Here is a 23,761-nt window from a genome sequence, read left to right on the forward strand (position 1 = left end):
TGTTAGACTTGAGGAGATATAGGGAAGCCGATGTCTTGCTGCTCAATGTTCCTTCTCCCCTGATCATTTAAGTCTCATGAGAATTATCAAGGCTGGGCCGGTGTCTGAGGCCCTTAAGATGTCCTGGGTGCACAGTCATTGTTCCTAAATGCCCACTGAATTACATCAAAGGGGACACTGCCAAGACCTGCAGGGCTGTGACTTGTTACTCCCTCTGGGGAGAGTGGTCCCCCAATCTGTATTAAAATGTATGTATACATATGCACATTTTGATTCTCAGGTTTCCCATTTGGGAATCTATCCTGTTAAAATGAAACACCAACGTGCAAAGAAATAAAGTGCAGAGCAAGCATGTTTATTGATGTCTTGTTTGACATTGCAAAAATTGGAATCAGCCTAATTAAGGCATACGTGTTTTATGGGACATTAGGCAGTCGTTGGAAACAGCGAATTGAAATGAGTATGTGGAGTTTCTATAGACTTGGTCATGTTCTGTGCTTTGATACCGGGAACTGCTGAATGGGAATTTGACATGGGAATTCATATGGGTGAATTCACTTTGTGACACTTCATTAAACCGTATAATTGTGATTCGTGTATTTATATTTTGTATATGTATAATATACATATTTCTCTATATATAATATACATATTTCTATGTATATATCATGGTATACTTCACATTATACTTTTATTACTTAGAAGTTTCAGTGATAAAAATTCTAAATAATTAAAACCGAAACAAAACACCAGTGGGTTAGAGCTGCAGCTATTGGCCTGGAGCGTGGTTGGCAAACTATGGCCTCTGGGCCAAATGTGACCTGCTGCTTGTTTTTTATAAAGTTTTATTGGAACACAGCCACACCCATTCATTTACACATCGTCTGTGGCTGCTTCTGTGATACAATGGCAGTGTTGGCTGAGTAGCTACAACAGAGCCTTTGTGGTCTGCAAAGCCTGAAATATTTACTCTCCGGCCCTTACCAAAAACACTTGCCAACTCCTGACCTGGGGGAACATCTATGTGAGAGGATTGTTAGGTGAGAGGATTAGGTTGCATAAAAATATATTTAGTATGATCTCATCTTGAAAAAATAAGCCACAGCAGCAGACACTTCCTATGTGTGAAGTTGTGTTTGTATATTTTTACAAGGGCAGGAGGAAAGGTGTGGAAGGGTACAAACCAGGCTGTACGCACTGGGGTCGCAGAAGGACTGGGAGTGGACAGAGGCTGGGGCAGCAGGGGGCCTTGGTCTCTTCTCTTTACCTGTTTTGGTAAGTGTTTCTATGGTTGCAACAAAGACATATCACTTTTGTAATTTTGAAAAATAAAATAACAGAAAAATCTCTCAGTGGGAAAAACGAGTTTAGATACATGATCTCGACAATGCAGTAAAAATTGAGTGGATATTCCGGTGACAGGGTGTTGGTGGCTTTGAGGAGGATTGTTGGGTGGTTCTCAGCGTGGGCAGAGCTGGGCCCGGGCCCTGTCTGGGTATTTTTGAGTTTTTGCCGTCATTAGCTTCCATCTCGTGTAGCATCCATCTTGAGAGCTGGGCCTGTTCTCTGAGCTTCGTGGTGTTTGCGTTCTTCTGCCTTCTGGCAGCCTTGTCTCTAACGTCATCCTTACTGTGTCTTGTGTGTCCTCTTCTCTGTGCTTCTTGCCTCTCAAGCCCGCATTAAATTCACCCCCCCCCCCCATCTCCTGGTCTAAATTCTTTGACTCAGAAAAACTTCTAACACCTGGCACCTTCCTATCCTGTGGCTGCCTAAGCCGCAGAGATTCAGTCGCAGGTGTTCGCGCTTCAGAAATCACTGTAGGCCCTGGCTGCTCTAGGTGTGGTCTGTGAACCAGGTGCGTCGCCATTACCTGGGAGCTTACCTGGGAGCTCCTTAGGAAATTCGGAATCTCAGGTTCCACTCCAGGCCTGCTGAATTAAAATCTGCATTACAACAACCTCCCCAGGTGATTTGCATGAAGTTTAAAAACCGAGCGAGCAGCCCTGCTGCAGACGAGCGCAGCGAAGCGGGAGGAATGCGTCTGTCCACTAGATGGCAGGCTCGCCCCGCGCTCTGCTCCTGGGGCGCCACAGGTGGACGTGCCTGGGTGGCGTGCGCCGGCCAGCCCCAGCTTGGCCACGGCTTTCCATCCGTCACGAAGCGTTAGTGTCAGTACTGCCCGGGCCAGAATCCCTTTCGTTGGTGACCTGCACCCACCTGCATGTCCTGGCACGGGCCTTACACAGCATGGGCTCCTGGCGTGGGCCATTTGTGCACGATGACCCAGAGCCTTTCTTCCTTGCCTTGCCTTTGGCTTCTACCACCAGCCAGAGGGAGCAGGCCGGCCTCTAGGGGAGCTGCCCAGTCACTGGCCTCTGGCCTGCTTTTCTCACGGGCTTGCTGTGTGTCTGCACTAATTACAGTCTCCAAAGACTCCCCAGCCACGCTCAGTCTGCGATTACAGAGGCTGAGCGTGGGCTGGGGAGTCTCCAATCCTGCATGCCCCCACTTCTCCAGCAGATTACTTTTCGGGGGCCTCCCATGTGCCGGGCACTGCTTACAGACAGAGCCCCTGATCTCGTGACCGCCGTGTGCCTTCTCATGATGGGAGCCGAGCAGGAAGCAAAACAAAACACTTTCCGAAAATGACAAAGGCTGTAAAGGAAATCGAATAGAGCAGCGTGATGTGACAGAGAGGTGGCCAGTGGCCTGTGTGTCATTAGCAGGGATGGTGGCGTTTGGTTGAGAGCTGAATGATGAGCGGGAGAGAGCCAGCTTGCTGAAAATCTCCAGGAAGAGCCTGCCAGGCAGAGGGAACCTCAGAGGGGACTTCAGAGGCAGAGGCCCCAAGGCAAGAGTGGGGTGGGCTTGTGCCTGGCAGGAACTGGCAGGAAGTGCCCGGGTTGGAACCTCGGGGTAGGGAGGGGTGGGTGGTGCTGGAGGGTAGACCGGGTGGGCCTGGTAGGCTTGAGAGCCCCAGCTGGGCTTGGCTTCCTTCTAAGCGCAGGGGGATTTAGGTCCCGGAGTATCCGAGGAGACTGCAATGCAGGTCGCTGTGATTAGGCCCCACAGCCACCCTAGGAGGGCAGTCTTCTTATTTTTCTCACCTTACAAAGGAGGCGACTGAGCCTTAGAGAATCTGAGTGTCATCCTCTAGTCACCAAGGCGGTGTGTGGAGGAGGCTGGATTTGTACCCAGGGTCCATCTGGCAGATTCTAACACGTCAGGGCAGATGTTGGTTAAGGCTATGAGACATATTAGAACATAAGAAGCGCCCGGCATGCCTGGGAAGGGAGAAGGGAGATGGTTTCGTGTTGGCGATCCCTGTAGTCTCATCCTGCAGTAGTTTTAGGGCACAGGCTCTGAATAGTTTAGGATTAAAGTCTTGGAGAAGACCTGCTCCTCTTTTGCCTGTTGTCTCAGTGCCCTGGGGTCAGAATCTGTCTTGTGATGGGAGTTTAGGGAAGGGAGGGAGCAGGGGGCTGGGGACATCCTGGGGAGCTCCCTGGGGGAGGCAGGATGGGTTCAAGGGAGGAGGGTGGGGGAAGGGAGGAGGGTGGGGAAAGGGAGGATGGTGGGGGAAGGGAGGGGGGCCAATAGCTCACACTAGCTGAGTGCTCACCTGTTCCTGGGCTCCCCGGGGCAGGAAAGGCCGTGTGAGGCAAAGTTCGAGCCCCAGAGCAGCCTCTCAGTCGGGTTGGGGTTATTCTGCTCCACTACTGCCAACAAAGACAAGAACACCACCACTCACTGGTAATAAGTGCCGGGCACATTTCCCTTTCATCTCATGCAATCCCAGCAACAGCCCTAGGAGATGGTTACCAACAGTATCTCCATTTCACAGATCAGGAAACTGAGACCCAGACAGAGAGGTTAAATAACTTGCCCAAGCCACAGAGCTAGGAAGATGCAGAGCTGGGACTTGAACCTGCTTATTAACATTCAGTTCCAGATAATTATGCTCTTGGAGACCATCTACCCTGCCCCTAAAGACACTGGTGGCTTAGTGATGGTGCATAGTGTCAGTAGCAGCTATCTTTTCTAAAACCCTTCCTGTGTACCTGGCCGGTGCTAGGGACTCTGTAGACATTCCCTCGGGTAATCCTACTAATAACCTTTGCTGTTACTGCAGTTCTTCCTCCCATTCTACAGAAGGAGAAACTGAGGCTGAGGACCCAGCTGCCTTGCAATGATGGAGACCTGGCTTCACAGGGCTCCATTTCCCCCCAAGGCTTCCTGTTCAACCATTTTAATCCTTTGGGAGCACGTGAGCCACTGTGTTCTGGACAGCGAGACTGAAGGTGATCCCACTTCTTCCAAGTCAGTGGGGTAGGGCCGGGGGATGGGTTATTTGATGCCAGCCACCCTCCCTGCTTGGAAAGTAGGGAATACCTGGACAAATGCGGATAGCGAGGTACCCACGTCTGGAGGTGTTGAGAGAGTCCCACCGGAATTGTTCCAGAAGGGTTCAGAACATCATTTGTAGTTGCTATTTTTCTGGTCATCATGGTTTACCCAACCCTTTTTAAGTTTCCTGGCTGATCTTTGCTTGTTAACTAAATTTGGAGTTTCGTATTTAGTGAACTTCTTATTTCTTCCCAAAGTGGCCTCGTTGGGATGCAGTTCCCTGGGAGAGAAGTGCAGCTTCCTGGAGCCCCTGCCCATAATAGGCAGGCGGAGAGCCTTGGTCAGAGGCCTCCCTGGTAAATGACAACCTGTGTTTATTTCTGCGTTGCTTTCTTTGTCACAGCATATCCTGAAAACCTTACACCACCTAAGCTGGATCTTTTATGAAGGAGCAAGGCAGGCCAGGAGCAGTAGCTCATGCCTGTAATCTCAGCACTTTGGGAGGCTGAGGTGGGAGGACCATTTGAGGCCAGGAGTTCAAGACCAGCCTGGGCAACATAGCAAGACTCTATCTCTCCAGAAAAATTGAAAAAAAAAATTTAGCCAGCATGGTAGCATGCACCTGTAGTCCCAGCTACTCAAGAGGCTGAGGCAGGAGGATTGCTTGAGCCCAGGAGTTGGAGGCTGCAGTGAGCTATGATGACACCACTGCACTCTAGCCTGGGCAATAAAGTGAGACCCTGTCTCAAAAAAAAAACAAAAAAAAAAAGACAGCAGGGCATTTGGGATTGCTCGTGGTGGCCACAGTGCTCTACCTAAAATGGCCTGATGTAGTATCACCCAAGAAGCTATTCAGGGGAGATGGTGCCTGTTCTAATTCTGTATTCAGCCAAGATTTACTGCTAAGCTTCTGCCAGGTGCTTTTAGAGGACCGTCTCATAGAATTCTCACCTCAGACCTTTAAAGGTGTATCCCCATTTTTCAGGTGCCGAAGCTGCGGCTTGGAGAGGTTAAGTAACTCATTCAAAGTCGCACACATCTAGGACGCAAGCCCTGGGCTTTCCGGTCCCAGGCCCTCACCCTTAGCCGTCACCCTGGCCAGCCTCCCTGAGAGCTCTGGGGCAGCTGTGGAATTGAGGGCATCCAGAAGGTGAGAGAGAGAGGGATAAGAGTCAAGTTCACGGCAGTATCCCGGGAAAGCAGTCACACTTACAAATAAAAAGATGCTCATGGGGGTGCTTCGGTCACACTGGGAAACATACGAATCCAGAGTGGTGTGAGCACCGGGGAGGGAGCAGGTCTTCGTGGCAGAACCGACTTCCCACCTTGGCGCGTGGATGCTGAGCCCTGCAAGGGCCCTGTGTCAGTCAAGGAATCGGAGCCGCCAGGGGTTTGCCGCAGACATGAGACCTCTGCAAGCTTGGAGACGCTGGGGACGGGAGGGTCTGAAGGGGTGAGTCGGAGGATCAGAGGAAGAGCCATGGCACACAGGTGGGCAAGTTGCAGTCGGAAGGGAATCCAAGAAGCCAAGCACACTGAGCTGCCGAAGTTGACGTTGAATAACTTCATGAAGCTTCTGCCGGTATTAGTTTCATCCCTTGGGTCACCTAGTCCGGGTATGCTGGCAGCCTTCTGCTTGTTTGAAGACAGTTCTTAGGTGCCCCAGAATCTTTCAATTTCTAAGTGAGGCTGCCCCAACTCCCTGAGCCATTTGCCATTAGGCTAACCCCTAATCTGCAACCCACATCCTCAAGCGCCACACGGTACAGCCAGGTATCCTATCGACGTCGACCCGGAACTCTTCCCAGCCAACACTCCAGCTGCAGTAGCTTCCTTATAAAGCCCCGTGCCCAGAGCAAAAGGGAGTCCTCCTGGCATTGCAAGGGGAGAGGGATTGGTACCTTCCTGGTTCTAGATCAGTGGCTTTCAAACCTTTCCGACTGTAGTGCATTATGAGAAACAGGTTTGATGTATCACACACCAACAACACGTGCACACACATTGCACAAGCACACACTCACAGCTGAAACCAAACTGTCATGAATTAATACCTCTACTTGTGCTAGCGACGCACTCTGATATCTTCTCATCACTTATGTAGCCTTCTATTTATTCTCTTATATTTCATTCTATTTCCTGTAAGAAATCCTTTAAGGAAAATAGTCTTACTTTGTAAATTGACTTCAGTGACCACTGACGGATGTGTCATGACCCACCTTGAAGTACACTGTCCTAGACAACATAATTCTCATTCTGCATCCTAAGATGAGCCTATTCTTTTGGGGCACTTGGGGTATAGCCAGCCACACCACTCTGTTGATTTATCTCGGGTTTGCCATCAGTTAAACCTCGCTCGACTGCCACATCAGGTGCTGCTAGCCTGCATTTCCCACATCCTTGTGCAGCTATCTTTTTTTTTTTTTTTTTTAGACTCAAGGTATCAGAGCCCTGATACATTTCCTCTTGCTGGACCCGGCCCTTTGCTCCAAGGCCATGCTGAGAGCTCTTGGGTCCTCTTGCTCTTGTGCCAAGTGTCTTCCAGATGTCACCTCCCTGACACCATTCTTTGTGTTAGGCCTGTTCCACCTTTTCTGCCCCAGTCCCCATTGAAAGGGTTGTTCATTACTCATAGTTGCCAAGAAGAGGGGTCATGCCACCCCCTGCCAGGCCACGCAGGGAGGCGCCAAGGTGTGTCAGAAGGCAAGGGAAGCAGATGGAAGACGTGGGTGAGAGCTTTTATTGTGGTTCCTGTGGGCAGGAACAGGTGAGGGAAGGCGGGCAGGCTTAGGATTGGCTACTTTGAATAATTTCTGCAGGCTCCGTCTCTAGCTGCCTGATACCTGTTTCTGGTGTGATGAGAGCAGAGGAACAGTGGCCCAGAGTGTAAGCGCTCTATTAAGGAGGTGGTTGGGAGTATGAGCTTTGGGTTGGTTGGTTTGCATACAAAAAGGTGCACTTGCACGTGAGTCCTTTACTGTCCCTATAAGTTGGCTAGCCCTGGGAGGGCAATCTCTCCAGAGTGAGCAAGGTTGCACGATGTCAAAGCATCAGAAGAACAGAAAACAAAAAGATATGATTAATATATCTTAAGCTATTTATTTCATCAGACTAGTGTAGGCATAGGGTTAAAAACCCCAGTCTGCATTGATGAAAATCTATGTGTGCCTCCTCCCCCAACCCCAGTTCCACTCTGCACAACGGTGCTTCTCAAACTTGAGCTTGCATCACAGTCATCTCGAGAGTGTCCCACCCCCACAGTTTCTGCTTCAGTAGAAACTGAATAATGAGAATTTGACTTTCTAACAAGTTCCCAGGGGATGCTGATGTGACCACACTCTGAGAACCATTGCTTTGGAGGACGCCATGTTTAACTCTTTCTTAGGTACTTGAACTCTGCGTTTTAATGACATGTTCTGTGTCTATTTCACCATTTCATGGCTCCGACTTCCTGAGAAGGTTTTACCTCTCTGACAACCATCCCTCTGGTTCTCTTCCCCCCAACATACCTGCAGCATCTATCCAACAAAAAGTTGCTATTGTTAAGCATCTTCTATGTGCCAGGCACTGACTTAGTCACTGGGGATTTGTCGGAGAATAGGGCAAAGTCCTGCCCTCACGGAGCTTGAGATACTTTTTTCTGGTAAGAGCCAGATAGGCCTTGGGGCCATCTGGTCACTGTCAGAACTACACACCTCTGCCACTGTGGCACGTGAGTGACCATAGACAGTGTGCCAACCAAGGGGCTTGGCTGTGTTCCGATAAAATTTTATTTACAAAGACAGGAGGCGGGCTGGATTTGACCCTCGGGCTGTAGTTTGCAGATCTCTGTTGTAGGGTGTGAGACAGAGAGTAGAGTAGGTAAACAGGTAAAATAGGTACAGAATGTCAGATGGTGAGTGCTAAGGGGAAAAATAAAGCAGAAGAGGAGGATGGGAAAGATGGGGGAGGGGTCTGGACCTGCAAATTTAGACATGGTGGCAGGGAGGGAGTCCCTGAGATGGGGACATTCGCACAAAGACTTTTGAAAAAGATGAAAGGAGGGAGGCAAATAGCTCTGTGTCGGAAGAGCATTCCAGGCACAGGAATAGCCAGTGCAAAGGCCCTGGGGCATAAGTGTGTTCAGCATGCTTGGGAAAACAGCAGGGAGGCTACTATGTCTGACTGGAGTGGGCAGGAGATGAAGGAAAAGGGGCAGGGAGGCACCTGCTGAAGACTCGGTAAGGAATTTGTCTTTTACTCGGAGAACAACAGGAATCTATTACTGTGACTGTAGTAGTTCTAATAGCTCCTTTAAGTTATATATTTACAACTCCATTTCTTACTTTCTCAACTGCAGGCAGTGTCTCATGGCTTTCTACTTCATAAGTTGTACCAGGCATTGCACTGAACACTTTTATATGCACGACATCATTTAATCTCCATGAGATAGATACTAACATTATCCCCATTCTGTAGAGGAGGAAACTGGAGCTCAGAAAGGTTAAGTGATTTGGCCAAGTTCGTGCAGCTGGTAAGGGCTGGAGCTGGAATTTGAACCCAGGTTTGTCTTAATAAATAGATCTTAGCACCTACAGTGTACTGAGAGACAGTGCTGTAATCCTTTAGGGGTAGCGGGGACCCTGTGGCTTTTGGACAATAAAATTGCAAACCTTTTTCCAAGGAGGGTGTGTGTGCATATCAATCAAACAAAATGAGAACTATTCTGAGAGGGAGGAAAGGCTCTTTTCTGTGGGAACGCTGACCAAGCCGCTGACAGCTCATTTATGTGATGCTGGTGCAGTTTGACATTCATAGTACAAGACTTGCATGCAATTAGCCCGGATCATTCTAACACAGTCTCTTGAAAACATTTGGAATTTTCCCCCCGTCTGGCCTCGTGCATGATGTAACCACGGCTTTATTTAGTTGGTCATCCATCCCAGAATAGTGTGGTCCGCATCTGTCTGCATCACTGTGGTCTGACTGAGGTCTTGTTTTCCTGGAGGGCAGCAACTGTTGTGCAGACTTGCTTTGTGGATCCCCCCTCCCTCGGGATCGTTTGCGCAAACCCACGGATGGCAGAGTCTCTTTGGCGCATGACAATGATTTCTCCAAGTGTAAGCCGGAGTTCTGTTAAGTGTGCGATGCAAATGAGATGCAAATGAGGGGCCCGGGGTTGGCATGGGTCTGAAGGCCAGAGCTCTGGGGGCTTCTGCACCCCTCCTCGTCAGCTGGCTGATGAACTTGACAGTTCCTTTTACAATCATGTTTTCCGCCCACCAAAGGGTTCTTAATGAGGGCAGAAGCTGACTGCTCCTGTAACCCCTTCAGACACCTGGTGATTGGAAGCAGGAGAGACAGTGAGCTTCAGATGGGCTGTCAGCCGCCACTGAGTTATCATCAGCTGCCTGCTGGGCTCCGGGAAGTGCTAGGGAAGGAAGGGAGATGGCCTGGTAACTGACTGCTATTGTCTGTTCCTCCTCCCCTGGCGAGCTGCGTGAGGCAGCCATGGATGGCTGGATTTGGACTCTCACTCCTGCTTGTCTGGCCCTGGCTGGGTGCCTGCCTCAGCTCAGAGAATGGGTCTCCACGGGGACTTGGAATAAGAGCTGAGAGCCTGTTCCCCGGGTTGAAGATCAATGATCCTTTGGTCTTATTTTTTAGCTCCCAGCCCAACCCACTGTCTTCGCCTGTAGCCTGAGAAATCCCATCCCAAGCAGCCTTTCAAACTGGGGAAAGAGAAGTGAAACAGAATGAAGGAAATTATGGAATGGTTGGTGGAGAAGGACAAGTAGGCTTGTTCACAAAGAGCCAGCAGTTCCAATGGACGCTCTCGTGCACCTGTCTGCTTGTTGCTCCTTGTTTTGTAGGGTCCCCGACAGTGCCGTTTCCTTGACAGAATCATTACAGTCTCTCTCAGCAAGTATAAATTGCATGCAGGACAGAGGCCACTCAGGGTCCGGCACAGTGCTGAGCTCTTTACCTGTATTAAGACATTTTATCTCCACTTACAAGTGGGGGAAACTGAGGCTTGGAGAGGTTAACTCACTAGCCCATGGTCTTTTGTTATAAGTGTGACAGAATTGGAATCTGATCCCGGTTCTGCTTGAATCTAAAGCTCAGGCCCTTTACTGTGCCAAACTGAGGATTTAGGAATTGAAGTGATGATTGCAACTCAGGAATGGCTGTGCTTTCCTTCAGCCCTGCAGTAGATACACAGGTTCTTGCTCGTTTCCCCTTTCAAGCTGCCAGCTTCCCCGGGGGCGGGAGAGTGGTTCTCCTTGGCTCTGGCTGTGATTTCCCCAGCTTCTTCATCGTGCCTCCTGGTGTCAGACCAGCTCAGAAGACAGCTTAAGGGACTTGTGGGTCACACAGGTTCCCCTGGAAAGAGCACAGGTAGGCGGATACTGGGATTGAAATGTCTTGTCATCAGGCTTATTGAACAGGAGTTACCACTGGCTCTATAGTGGGGAGATTGTTGCTTGAGGCACGGGGTCCAAAAGTTAATGCAAAGGCCTGTTGCCATGGCCTTGCTAGCGGTGTGTCTTGGGCCCCTGCTGCACTGGCAGGAGCCAGACCCTGCCCTCACCCCATGAGCACATTCAGTGTGTCTTTCCCTGAGTGTTTATGGTGGATAAAATGCAGGGAGGTGGTTGAGATGGTATCTATGGTTAGCGCTCAACAAACATTTATTGAAAACAAAAATTTAAACAAGAAGAAGACAGGACCTTGTCACTAAGTGTCGCATAGTTGTGGGTCCTTGTCTTGATCGTGCCGACCCTGTCCTGCTCTGGCAGGCACACTTTTGGGAATGGGAAGGGACACCAGTGCTTATTTGGTCTCATTAGATCCTCGTGGCAACCCTATGGCAACCTCTCCTATACCTGCTATTATTCTAATTTTATAGAAGAGGAAAATGCAGCTCACAGAGGTGAATTCACCTGCCCCAGAGTCCCATAGCTAGGTGGCAGTGGGGCTTGAATTAAAACGTAGATATGATTGATTCTAAGCCCAGGCTGTTAATGCATAGCTTTCCTGAGGAGCACAAAGATCTTCCCTTTCATACTTTGTTCATTCATTCGTTCAGTTGTTCTTTGAACCTCCCCTATGTGGGAGGTCATTTGTCAGACACCGTGAGGGCTCTAGGTGTGGGTATGACCCTTAACACACTGAGTATTTCACAACTCTCCTAAGCCAGGGAGAAGAAGAGAGAACTGACTATAAAAGGGGGCATTGGCAATGTGATAATAAAGCAGGAAGCAAAGTGCAGTGGGAGGGGGCTGGGTGAGGGGAGGTTAATCCCAACCGGTGGGGCTGGGGAGGGCTTCACAAAGCCAAAGGCAACGGACTTCGTTCTGGATGGGGTGGAGATCTAAGGCTTATTGAAGGCCTGCCCCTTGCTAAGACTGAGCTAGGTGGGTGCTTTGTCTATTTTCTGCTTTGAAAGATGAATTGAAACTTTGATGGGCTTCTGCCCTCTGAAATCCACTCTTCACAACCAGCCACAGGGATCTTTCTAAAATGTAAATCAGACCATGTCACTCCCCTGCTTGAACTACTCCAAGCCTCCTCAGGGCTTCCAACTGAAATCCAAACTCCTCACTCCCACTCTAAGACCTGCAGAATCTTGTTCTTCGTTCTTTCTCTCAGACCCTTTACAACTTTAGCTCATTTTCTTTGTCCTCGTGCCATGATGGCCTCATCTGAGAGCCACTGAATACTTATTCTTTCTTCTTGCACTTGCTCTCTTCCAAGCCTGGGTTGCTTTTCCTTGGGCTGTACATGTTCCTAATACCCTTTAGTCATCCCCTAAATGTCACCTTCTTAGAAAGGCAACCTCTGGGTCTTTTTTTTTTTTTAAGTGATGGGATCTCGCTCTGTCATCCAGGCTGGAGTGCAGTGATGTGATCGCAGCTCGCTGCATCCAGCCTCAAACTCCTGAGCTCAAGAGATCCTCCTGCCTCAGCCTCCTGAATAACTGGAACTACAGTTGCATCACTTCACCCAGCCCTGAGTCTTATCTAAAGAAATCCCTCCTAGTCATTCCCTATCTCATTACTCTGTTTAAGACTTTCTTTGCCTTTATCACAATCTGTCATTATGTTGTTTATTTGTTTGCTTCTTGCCTCTTTCTCTCATTGGATGGAGGGCAAGAACCCACCTTATTCTTCATATGCTAACGCAGCACACAATTGATATGTACAGCTGCATAGGAAGTGTTTGCTGAATAAAGATTAAATAGATGGAAAAAGGGGCCGTTGGGCTGAGTGACCACGTGAGTGAAGACCCTGGACCGGCAAGGGTGTTAGGCTTCTGGTGCGTTTGGACCATTGAGTGAAGCTGTGAAGACTGATCCATGCCAGACCACAGAAGAGTTGCTCAAGCACGCTAGGGACTCCGGATATCATTCAGTAGTTGTAGAGCCATTGGAGGTGGTAGTGACCTGATCTAGTTACCATTCATGATGGTGACAAAGAAGGATTGGAGATGCAAGGGACTGGCGCTATAGCAACCCATCAGGGAGCTATTGATCCCAGCAGGATGAATGAGATGAAGCACACTGGAATTAAGGAAGTGACAACGGAAAGGGGAAGGATGATGATAAATGGCTGTGGAAGATCAGGGAGAGGATGGAAGGGTCAGGATTAACGAAGCTTTCTGGCTCAGGAAGATGAGAGAGAACCAGTCAGGATTAGAAGCCAAGGAAGCTTGGAAGGGAAAGGTGATGGGCTTGCTTTTGTACAGGCTGAGGCTGAGGGGCAATGGGGGTGACTGTGTCCAGTAGGTGGATGGATGTGTATATCCAGTGATGCAGCTGGGGAAACGGTGCTGACAGCACAGACCCGGGAGGTGCCGGCCTTCAGTGGGGTCAGGTGTGGAGAGTGCAGGGTTGGAGGAGCGGCATGGTTAGGACCCTGGGAATGGAGCCATTTCACGGGGTCAGTGGAGGAAGAAGAGCCAGTGACCGTGAATAATAATAATAAAAAAAAAACACAGTGTTCCTAAAAGGTGAAGGGGGAACTAGACAAGTAAAGGGTCACAGAAGCCAGGGGACAAGAGAGTTCAAGAAAGTGGACATGGCCAGCATGTTCGATGCTGCTGACTATAATGGTAGAGACCAGGCTAAGAATTGGGACAAAGTCACCAGGTTTGGCCATTTAACATAGGGATTTGGACAGTGTGTTTTCAGTAGCATAATAGGAACTAAAAGTCAGGGTGCTGGATGTTAAAGAGGGGAAAGAGAAATGTGGAAAGAGAAATGTAGATAGCTCTTGAGAGAATTTGGGTTGTGCAAAAAAGGGGCTGGGGTGCTGCTTGGGAGAAAGTTATTGCCGAGAGGAGCTCGAGCAGGTTTGCAGTGTGCATGGAGGGAAGTACGGTGGAGGAGGGGCCCACGGTGCATGGGAAGGGGGAAGTAAGGAAGTAAGCAGGAGGGGCAGTGGGCTTTGTTGTCAGGCAGGCAGGTGTTCAAATCCCAGCTCTGCCACATGCCAGCCGTAGGACTCTGGGCAAGCGGGTTAAGCCCTCTGAGTCTCAGCATCTTCATCTGCCAAGTGGAGAGAGTAGCACATCCCTCACAGAGTCCTGGCAAGGAAGGAACGAGAATGTTTATCAGGGTCTTCACGGCGCCTGGGGCATGGTGAGATTTTAGTGAACTCTCACCAAGCTCCTTTGTATAGCCCATTGAGAGGAGACCCCAGGGACCTGCCAGTCCTTAGTCTAGGTTAGGTTCCCCGCCCCCGCTCAGCTCTAAGCTCTGAACTTCCTCGTTTACAACACATTTCCCACTTGTAATGATTCCTGGTGTAGGGGACACTGTAATGTGCCACCCGGACCCCCCTCTCAAGTCTGAAGCACTTCTGCCCCAAGCTTGTCCACTTGCAGCTTTAGTATTCCCCTGGGGTTGGCCCCGAGGGAGCTGCCGTGCCCAAGGTTATGGCCCTTTCCAGGAACAGCCCACGCCCCTCTTTTCAGGGAACTCAGCAAAGATACCTTGTTTGATGTCTGTATCTCTTCTCTAAACTGTAAGCTTTTTGAAGGCACCAACCACAGCTTTCTTATTGTTGCTGTAGCCCAGGACCAGGCACATAAAAGGTGACCATTAATTATTGAATAAGCGAATGAACAGGTTTTCTAGACACTCACACAGGAGTGCCCTGATAGTTGCAGGTTTTCAGAGCTGTGAACTGCAGAACAGGTTCCCTGGACGTGCCTTTCCGTGGGCATGTGAGCCTCCGTGGGCCCACCCAGCGTGAAGCCATCCCTGGCAGTGGCCGTGTCTTCCTTGAGCTATTTCCAGGGTTCCATCAGCAAGCAGTGGTCACGATTTATAAAACGTTCACACAAGAACATTTGGGCTGCATTCTACATCATTTCAGTACAGAGAGGTTGTTCCTTGGGGCCTTTAATTTTCTAGCTTTCATTATTGGGAGAGTAAAATGTATCGCTTGCATTCCAAAATTGATTTTTATTTCCCAAAAGAAGCCCATAAAAATAAATAACTTCCCGGGAGGGAAAATAGAAAAGAACTCTTTACACTAGGCAATTTGTTAAGAAAGGAAAGAAAAGAAAAGGAAGCCTAGAGGGACAAAACAATCCAAACATTTAGATTGTATCTCTTGTATCTCTCTCTCTCTACCCCCTTTATGAAAAGAACTTGGGACTTACTGGACTTTGAAAGCACTCACATTGTTGAGAAAGCTCACCTGGGACAGCTTCAGGGGCACCCTTTGGACATCACCCCTGGCTTGCACTGCTGGTATCCCGACCCACTGGTGTATCGTGATTAGTGAGGAGATGAATTGCTAGTATCTCATTACTAATTGTATCAGTAAGTGTTCGCTGCGTAACAAATCACCCAAAATGTAGCGGGTTTAAAGCAGCAAACATTTTTTTTCTTCTTAATTTTGTGGATCTGCTGGGAGGTTCTTAGGATCTGGGCTGGCTTGTCTGGGGCTGTATGGTCTACGATGTCCTCACTCTCCTGTCTGGTGGTTGGCTCAACGTAAGCTGGAGGGACAGGGATGTCTTGGCCATTGCTTCCTACCATCCAGCGGGCTGGCCCTAGCTTGGTCCCATGGTTGTGGTCATAGGCATCTCAAGAGCAGTATGTGGGAGCAATTCAAGTCCTAACTCCCAAGTGCTTTTTAGGATTCTGTTTGTATTACATTGGCTAATGTCCCAGTGGCTAATGCAGGACAAAACCCAGATGCAGGGAATAGAGAAATAGACTTTCATTCTTTCATTGGCATTTTGCTTTCTCAACCATAAAGAGGGACATATAGGCAAGGAAGGTTCTAAGTAGTCTCATTGTGTAGCTAATAAACTGAGAATCCGAGAGGTCGAGCAACTGGCCTGAAGCCACACAGCAAGCCAAGAACCTACTGTGTGACCAACCCATTATGGGTGAGTTCACCCTGTGCGGCCACTCTCTATCTTCCCTTTCTTCCTTCCCTCCATCACTCTGGCAGCCAGAAGGACAGCTCTCTGTGGGGATTATAACATTACTGGCCCCTCACTTATCCCTGGAATGATACTCTTCTTTTTCCAATTAGGGCTCACACTTACCTGCTGTGCTGGTTGTTCTCTGCTTGCATCCTTCACCCCCACCGCCAACCCCATCCACTCTCTGCTCTTCTCTGTGCCTCAGGAGGCTGAGCCCTCTGGAGCACATCACCTGGGCTCTCTTGCCTTTTACCTTCTGGTTGAGTTTATGCAGCAAGAAGCACTGGCAAGAGAATGTAGGATTGTAGGAGAGAGAAGATGAGGCATTTCTTTTCCAATCCCTCTACTCTTGGCCGTGCGTCTTGGCAGTGTCAGAAGGTCCCTCCTCTGCAGTTCCAGATTTCACCTGGCTCTGGTTATACTATTTCCTCTTTTCTCCTCTTCTGGCCTAGGAGTGGCCGTGACATCTCAGTGATGCTGGTCTGGGTGTCTCACCATCCATAGTTGATTCCTTTAACCCTGTCCTCACATTTGTGAGCAGTCCCTTAAATAAAGTCTCTTGAACCACATTTGAGTTAGATTCTGTTTGCTACCTGTGTCTGTCCTGATTGATTCTCTTTCACTGGATTCTGTTTTCATTGCATTCTTTTTTCTTAAAGGGGGAGAAGGAATGGAGTTTGCAGCATGCACTTTGGGGAACCAAGTATCTTGCTGGGTATGCCCATGAAAAGGAGTGTGTAACCTACCTGAAATGCTGTTGTGGCAGGAAGAATGTTTGAGAACTTTAGCACTGGAGTGTGAGATTTCCCGTAGTCTAGGCTCTGCTTGGGGAATTCTGAGGAGTCTGGGGAGGATATACAAGGATATTTTACAGCATCATTGTTTGTGGTGGCAGAAAGCTAATAGTCTTCTGAATGCCTGTTATTAGAGGAATGAATGACTGAATACACTGTAGTCTGTCCACGCTGTGGTATAATTTGCAGTTTAAAAAGAATGAGTTAGTTCTAAACTGACATGGAGAAATATACAAGATGTATTGTTAAGAGGGAAAAGCATTTTGCAGAGCAATGGCATATAGAGTGATTCCAATTTTGTAGAATAACCCTCCTAATCTATTTGTTTCCAGGTGATTGTCTCAGGGAGGAGAAGGGTGGGGAAGGGTGAACACCAGGTTGCTATCCTTCTTAGCTAGGAGCAGGGGAGGAGGAGAAAGGTAGGGTGGGAAAGGAATGGAGGAAGGGGAACTTAAAAAAAAAAAAACAAAACCCTGTAGCAAAATGGGAAAGTGCACATGGATTTAATTTACTGTTCTTTATCTAATTTTTGAGATAGATACTTAGAACATTGATTTTCAGCCAATCTTCTTTCCTAATACATACATTAAGGCTACACATTTTCCTTTTAAGCACAGCTTTGGTTGACTCTCACAAGTTTTGAATATTTTTGAATTTCCATAATGATTTCTTCTTTTTCCTATGGTTTATTCAAATGCATATGTTTCATTTTCAAATATTTGTAGATATTCAAGTTATCTTTTTGTTATTGATTTCTAGTTTACTTCTGCCACAGTCTGAAAACATATATAATTTCATTCATTTGAAATTTTGGTAGATATTCCATGTGTACTTATAAAGAATATATATTCTGCAATTGTTGCATGCAGATGTATAAGCTGGTCACATTTTTTAATTGTGTTGTTCACATTTTCTATATTTTTTTCATTATTTTGCTTGCTTGTTCTATTACTGAAAGAGTTGTGTTTGAGTTGCCTATTATGATTTTGAATTTTTTCCTTTTAGTTTTCTAAATTGTTGCTTTAAATATTTTGAAGCAATGTTATTATTATAAATTTTAATTGTTATATCTCATTGGTGGATTGACCATTTTATCATTTTGAAATGTATCTCTTTATCTCAAATAATGCTTCTTGCCTTAAAGCCTCCTTTGTCTGATATAAAGGTACTAGTTTTATTTTGGTTAACATTTTATGGTATATATATATATATTCCCCTTTCACTTTCAACCTTTCTGTATCCTTATATTTACAGTGTGTCTCTTACAAGCATAGTATAATTTTTAATCCAATCTGACAATATTTGATTTTTAATTCGAGTACTTAGACCATTTATATTCAATGTAATTGCTGATATAATTGAGTTTATATCTATGGTCTTCGTATTTATTTTCTGTTTGTCCCATGTGTTTACATTCTCTTTTCTTTTTCTTTTTGCCCTTTTGGTATTATTCAAGGATATTTTATTGTTTTACATCCCTTTCTATTAACTAATTAGTCATGTATTGTTTTTATTAATTTTATATTGACTTTAGAGATTTCAGAATGCATTTGACTTTTGGGAATCCAATATATTGGTACTTTAATCACTTTCAAAATAATCCCAGATTCTTAAACATTTTAATTTTATTCACTCCATCCTACCATACAAATTTAATTTTACATTTAAACTATACATTATTATTAGTGCTTTGTACAATCCACATTCATTTAGATTTACTAATAAATTTACCCTTTCTATTGTTTTTCATTCCTTTTTACATTTCCATCTGGAATCATTTTCTTTCCATCTAAAGAACTCCCTTTATTATTTAGTTTAGGCTTGCTGGAAATACATTTAAAATATCTTTATTTTGCTTTCACTTTTGAGGAATATTTTTGCTGGATATGGAATTTAAGACTGGTCTGTATTTTCTTTTAGCACTTTAAAGATATTATCCCATTGTTCTTCTTCAATCGTTTTTGTTATTCTATAAGTCTTATTATTGGTCCTTTAAAGGTAATGTATCTTTTTTTTTAATCTGGCTGACTTTTAGATTTTCTCTTTATCTTTGAGTTTTAACAGTTTTACTATGATGTTCCTAAAAAAGAGAGAGAGAGAGTGTGTGTGTGTGTGTGTGTATATTTATCTCGTTTGTTGTTTGTATACTTCTTGACTCTTTAGCCTGATATCCCTCATCAGTATTGGAAAATTCTCGTCCATTTTCTGTTCCATTCTTTCCCTCCTTTTTATGCTGGGCTTTGATTATACATATGTTAGACCTTTTCGCTGTGTCCTTCTGTCTCAGACACTCTTCTATACTTTCATCTTTTTTACTTTCTATGCTTTGATTGTTCTCAATGACCTTTTTTCAAGCTCACTAATTTGCTTTCCTGCTGCTTCCAATCTGCTGCTAAGCCCATGTGTTGACTTCTTAATTTTAATTATTGTATTTTTAATAAACCTTTTATTTTAGAATAGTTTTAGGTTTAGAGAAAAGTCACAAAGAGCATACAGACTTCCCATAACCTCTTCACCCAGTTTCCCCTGTTGTTAACATCTTACATTACTAAGGAATATTTGTCAAAATTAGGAAGTAAACATTAATTAGTACTTTGGGGTTAACTAAACTCCAGACTCCATTTTTTTTTTTTTTTTTTTTTTTGCTGATGTCCTTTACATATTCCAGGATCTCATCCAGGCTACCAGATCGCATTTCATCACCATATCTCCTTATTCTCCTCTGGATTATGACAATTTATCAGTCTTTCCTTATTTTTCATGGCCTTAGTTTGTGAGAAGTACTGGTCAGGTATTTTGTAGAATGTCCCTCTTTGGGGAATTATTGTATGTTTAATTCTAAAGTTTTAATTTATTTCTTTTTTTTTTTCCAACTTAAAGTTCTCTGTTAAAATTCTCCATATTGTCATCACCCCCACCTTTTAAAAAAATATCTTAATCGTAGTTATTTTAAAGTTCATATCTGATAATTCCAGTGCCTGAGTCACCTGTGGATTTGTTCTATTGTCTGTCTTTTCTTCTGGTCTTATTTCTCGGTATGTTTGCAACTTTTTGAATGGTATTATCATCCTCCAGAGAGGATTTAGCCTTCTGGCAGTGACTGGGTTCACTCAATGCTGGTTTAGGTCTTTGTAAGGTTTGTTCTAATTCTGGTTCATTCCCACCCTTACCATGTAGCCCACTAGGGGCTTCCAACTATGAAGCTGAAGACTTGCTAGGACCCTAGTCCTTCTTGGGTCCTGAACTCCAATTTTCATTTCTCCGGCACCATGAGACTGACAAAAAACTCTCAGCTGATTTCTGTTCTGTGTCTCAACCTGTGCAGTTGAATTGGCAAAGCCTCAAGGGAAAAATCAATGTCTAGTGTTGAGTTCACTTGTTTGTTCTTCCCCAGATCTATGATCTTGGCCCCACCAGTCCTGCTTTCCCTGGGAGCTCTTATTCCTAGCCCTGAGAGTATATTTCAAGTTCTGTTGGCTTCTCCGACTCTTAGCAGCTGCCCTCTGTCTAGCTTCTGAGTCTCTTGACCTGTGCGGACAATTGGTTTATGCCCCAAAGGGAAAAATGACACAGAGAATGTTGGACTCGTCTCAGTTCCAATTTCTTCAAAATCCCAATTCCTTGAAAAATATATTTCACTTGTTTTTCTGGCTTTTATATTTGTTCTCAGTGGGAGTGTTAAGCTTCTACAAGCTACTTTATCATAGCCCCAAGAGGTGTGATGCTAAGTGAAAATATAAAATATAAAATAGATGTATAGCTTTATAATTATGTAAAAATTCATTGTTCATGTGGATAAAGACCAGAAGGTGAATGTGTAAGTTAAAGAGCATCTGTTTAATTTGGGGATAGGATTTAAGAGGATATTTGCTTTGGATTCTGTTACACCTACAGATTAAGTAAAAAGAATTTATTTATTTTTTTAAAAGAGGGATGGTGAGAGCATCAGTGATAGAGTAAAGAATGTTCATTCCCCAAAGTGAAGTTAAAGGTCACTCAGTGTTCTGTCGGAACATCATGGGGCTGTTGATACAAAATAATAGCCTATAATAACAACACAGTACATATCGAATGTTTGCTATATGCCAGATATTCTATTAACTCATTTAATTATTGCAACATCCTTATGAGACACCATCCTTATCATTAGCCCCATTTTTCAGTCAAGGAGGCTGAGTTCCTGAGAAGTTAGGTAACTTTTAGGGCGCACAGTTGCTTGATGGCCAAGCTGATGCTAAAACCCAGGGTCTCTCTCTGGTTTTAATGCCTGAGCTCCTCGCCATCACACTTTGCTGATTTGGTGCAAAGTGGCTTTAGATCAGGTAAGGAGGCTTGGAATGCAGGAAGTTCTGTGCTAGAGGTCAGTGTGGTCCAGTCCCCACGTCCTGGGGCAAATGAAGCAGATGGCCTCAGAACAGCCTGTTTCTAAATCAGTCAGGATCCTGCCTTTTTTCCACGGCTGGATTCCTGTCTCCCAGAGAGAGGTGGGAAAGTGTGGCCGAGCAGAGGCTGCTCACTGGGGACGGGCATCGCCGTGGCATGTGTGAAGTGCTGAAAACAGCGCTTGGCACATAGCATGTGCTCAATAAAAGTTGTCATCACTGTCATTGTCATGGTTGTCATGTGATCAGAGGTGAGAACAAATCACAGAACCTGTAAATTCTTTCTGGGCTTGAGGTCTTAGGATTCTTTTTCTCCAGTCCCAAAGGATACCTCCAGGATGATGTGATTCGCAGTCATTCATTCCTCTCTTCAGCATGTGCCTCTCACTGTGCTGGACAATGGAGTCACCACTGTCAATATAACAAGTAAATAATTCCAATAAAGTGTTATAAATTCTGTGCCAGATACAAGGTGTTCTGGGGTCCCAGAGGTGAGGCATCATCCCATGCAGGTATTGGGGTTCTGCAGCGGCTCTAGGGCAAGAGAGGAGACCATCTCATTCATCCATTTATCAACCCATTCCTCAAACATTTATTGACCACCTACTATGTGCTGGACACTGCTCCAGTGCCAGGAATACAAAAGTGGCCACCACAGTAACAGACTCTGCTCTCATGAAGCTTTTAATCTTGTAGGAAATTGGGAATTCAATGACATATAATAAACATTCAATGTTTATTAAATCAAGCATTTATAAAACATGCACAAAATAGGGTCCTAGGCATGTAATAGGACAGAGTAATGATAATGACAAGGAGTTGTTGAATGTATAATAGATTGCAGTCGTTCTGATGCATACACTAGCGTGCCTTATTGCTCCTACCCAACAACCCTATGAGATAGCGCTGTTGCTATTCTTATATTTCAGATGAGGAAGCTGAAGCTCAGAGAGGTTAAGTAACTTTACAAAGTCACACAGCTGGAAAGTGGCATCAGTCTTACTTAAACCTAGGTCTGTCTGATCTTAAGGCCAAGCTCTTAGCCACTGCACAAGGCTTCTCCTAGAAAGATTAGAAAGTCACAGTCCCTTGCCTTAAGGAGCTCTAATAAATATAATAGAACAAGTAAAGCAAGTAAACATATCCCTAAACTGTACTGTGCTACTGAATGTAAGAAAGGAACAACCCCTGTGGTGGGTCAGATGAAGTCAAAGGCTTTAGGAGGGAGGTGGCGTTAGAGGTCTACCAGGACGGATAAATGGACTTTCAGCAAAGGGCCAAAGGAGGGAACCCTCTGGGCAGAGGATAATCCACACTTTGACCTCAGGGGAGCTCAAAGCTCCTCTCACTCCAGGGCTGAGGATATGGGTCAGGAATAAGGACTTGGATGATGCTTTTGGTTCATGAGCATTAGCCAGAGGGCAGGTGGGGCTTTCGGAGATGGGAGAGGAGCTCAACGACTCATCATCCTGATATACCCTTAAATATTCTCTCCTGAGCTTCTGTTTGAGGCTTAGTCTGCTTTTGGACCTCTCGGAACTCCATATAGCTGGTGCAGTAGGAGGAGCCTGAGCTTATCACCTACATGGGACACACTACTCTCTCTGAGTAGCTTTGAAAACAAACAGGACAAGGAGAAAGGGAGAAAGAGGGGCCCACCCAATTTCCACCAATTTCTAATGAGTATCCGGAGTTGACAACTTTGGTCTAGCCCAACTCGACAGGGCTGATGGTTCTACTTGTGACTTGGGGTAAAGGTTCTAGTGCAGTAAAGAGAGTGAGTATCTGCCTGGCTTGTCTGCTCTGCACTGATATCTTGGGCAGTAGCTGGGGGACATAGTCCTGGACACGAGACTCTGTCTGTCTCCTGTTATGGAGGCAGAAACTTGCAGGGAGCGGCAGGCAGCCAAGCATGGCTAGAGTTTGGGACACGGGTAAGGAGGCAGTTGCAGGGAAGGCTGGAAGTTATGGTGGGGACAGAAGGGGATGTTGCATTGCAGTGACCATGGCCAAGCCTCCATGGAGCTCATTATCACAATGGACACCTTCTGCAGGGACCATAGCATCTTTGGGCCCTGCTCCAGGATCTCAGCGAGGGTGTTATTATCATCATGAAGGTGCTGCTAGCTTATGGGCTGATTGCAATTTGGATCAAGCTTAACTGCCTCTCTATCCTTTTTTTTAAATTTATTTATTGAGGTGAAATATCATGAAGGTGCTGCTAGCTTATGGGCTGATTGCAATTTGGATCAAACTTAACTCCCTCTCTCTCTCTCTCTCTCTTTTTATTTATTGAGGTGAAATTCACATGACATAAAGTTGACCATTTTTAAAGTGAACGGTTCAGTGGCATTTAAAATATTCACAATGCTGTGCAGCCACTACCTCTTTCTACTTACAAAAACTTTCCATCACTACAAAATAAAACCCCATAACCATTATGCAGTTACTCCCCATTCCTCCCTCCCTACAGCCCCTGGCAACTGTCAGTCTGTTTTCTTTAACATTTTAACCCTCTTTTTTTTTTGAGACAGAGTCTTGCTCTGTTGCCCAGGCTGGAGGGTAGTGGTGTCATCATAGCTCAGTATAACCTCAAACTCCTGGGCTTTAGCTGTGTCCATTCTGATGGGCAAACTGCTTGCTAAATATTTTGACCCTCAGACCTGCTGTGGAGGTGAGGATTAGAGCGCTTTTTGCTGTAAGAGCCTCTCTTGACCCATTGCCCACCTGTTTGGATCTCACCTATCTTGGTCTAAAGTTCGATATTCCCTCCGACTCCAATTGTGGTTTTTTCACCTCCATGAATGATGTGCT

At 45.9% G+C, this 23,761-nt stretch overlaps 1 protein-coding gene across 2 annotated transcripts in view; it reads left to right on the top strand.

Annotated features, from left to right (window-relative positions):
- PRKCB (protein kinase C beta) overlaps window positions 1-23,761 on the top strand; it is a 301,234-nt gene that overhangs the window by 166,449 nt on the left and 111,024 nt on the right. The window lies entirely within an intron of this gene.

The sequence above is a fragment of the Microcebus murinus genome, chromosome 19 (genome assembly GCF_040939455.1).
Source record: "Microcebus murinus isolate Inina chromosome 19, M.murinus_Inina_mat1.0, whole genome shotgun sequence".
NCBI lineage: Eukaryota > Metazoa > Chordata > Mammalia > Primates > Cheirogaleidae > Microcebus > Microcebus murinus.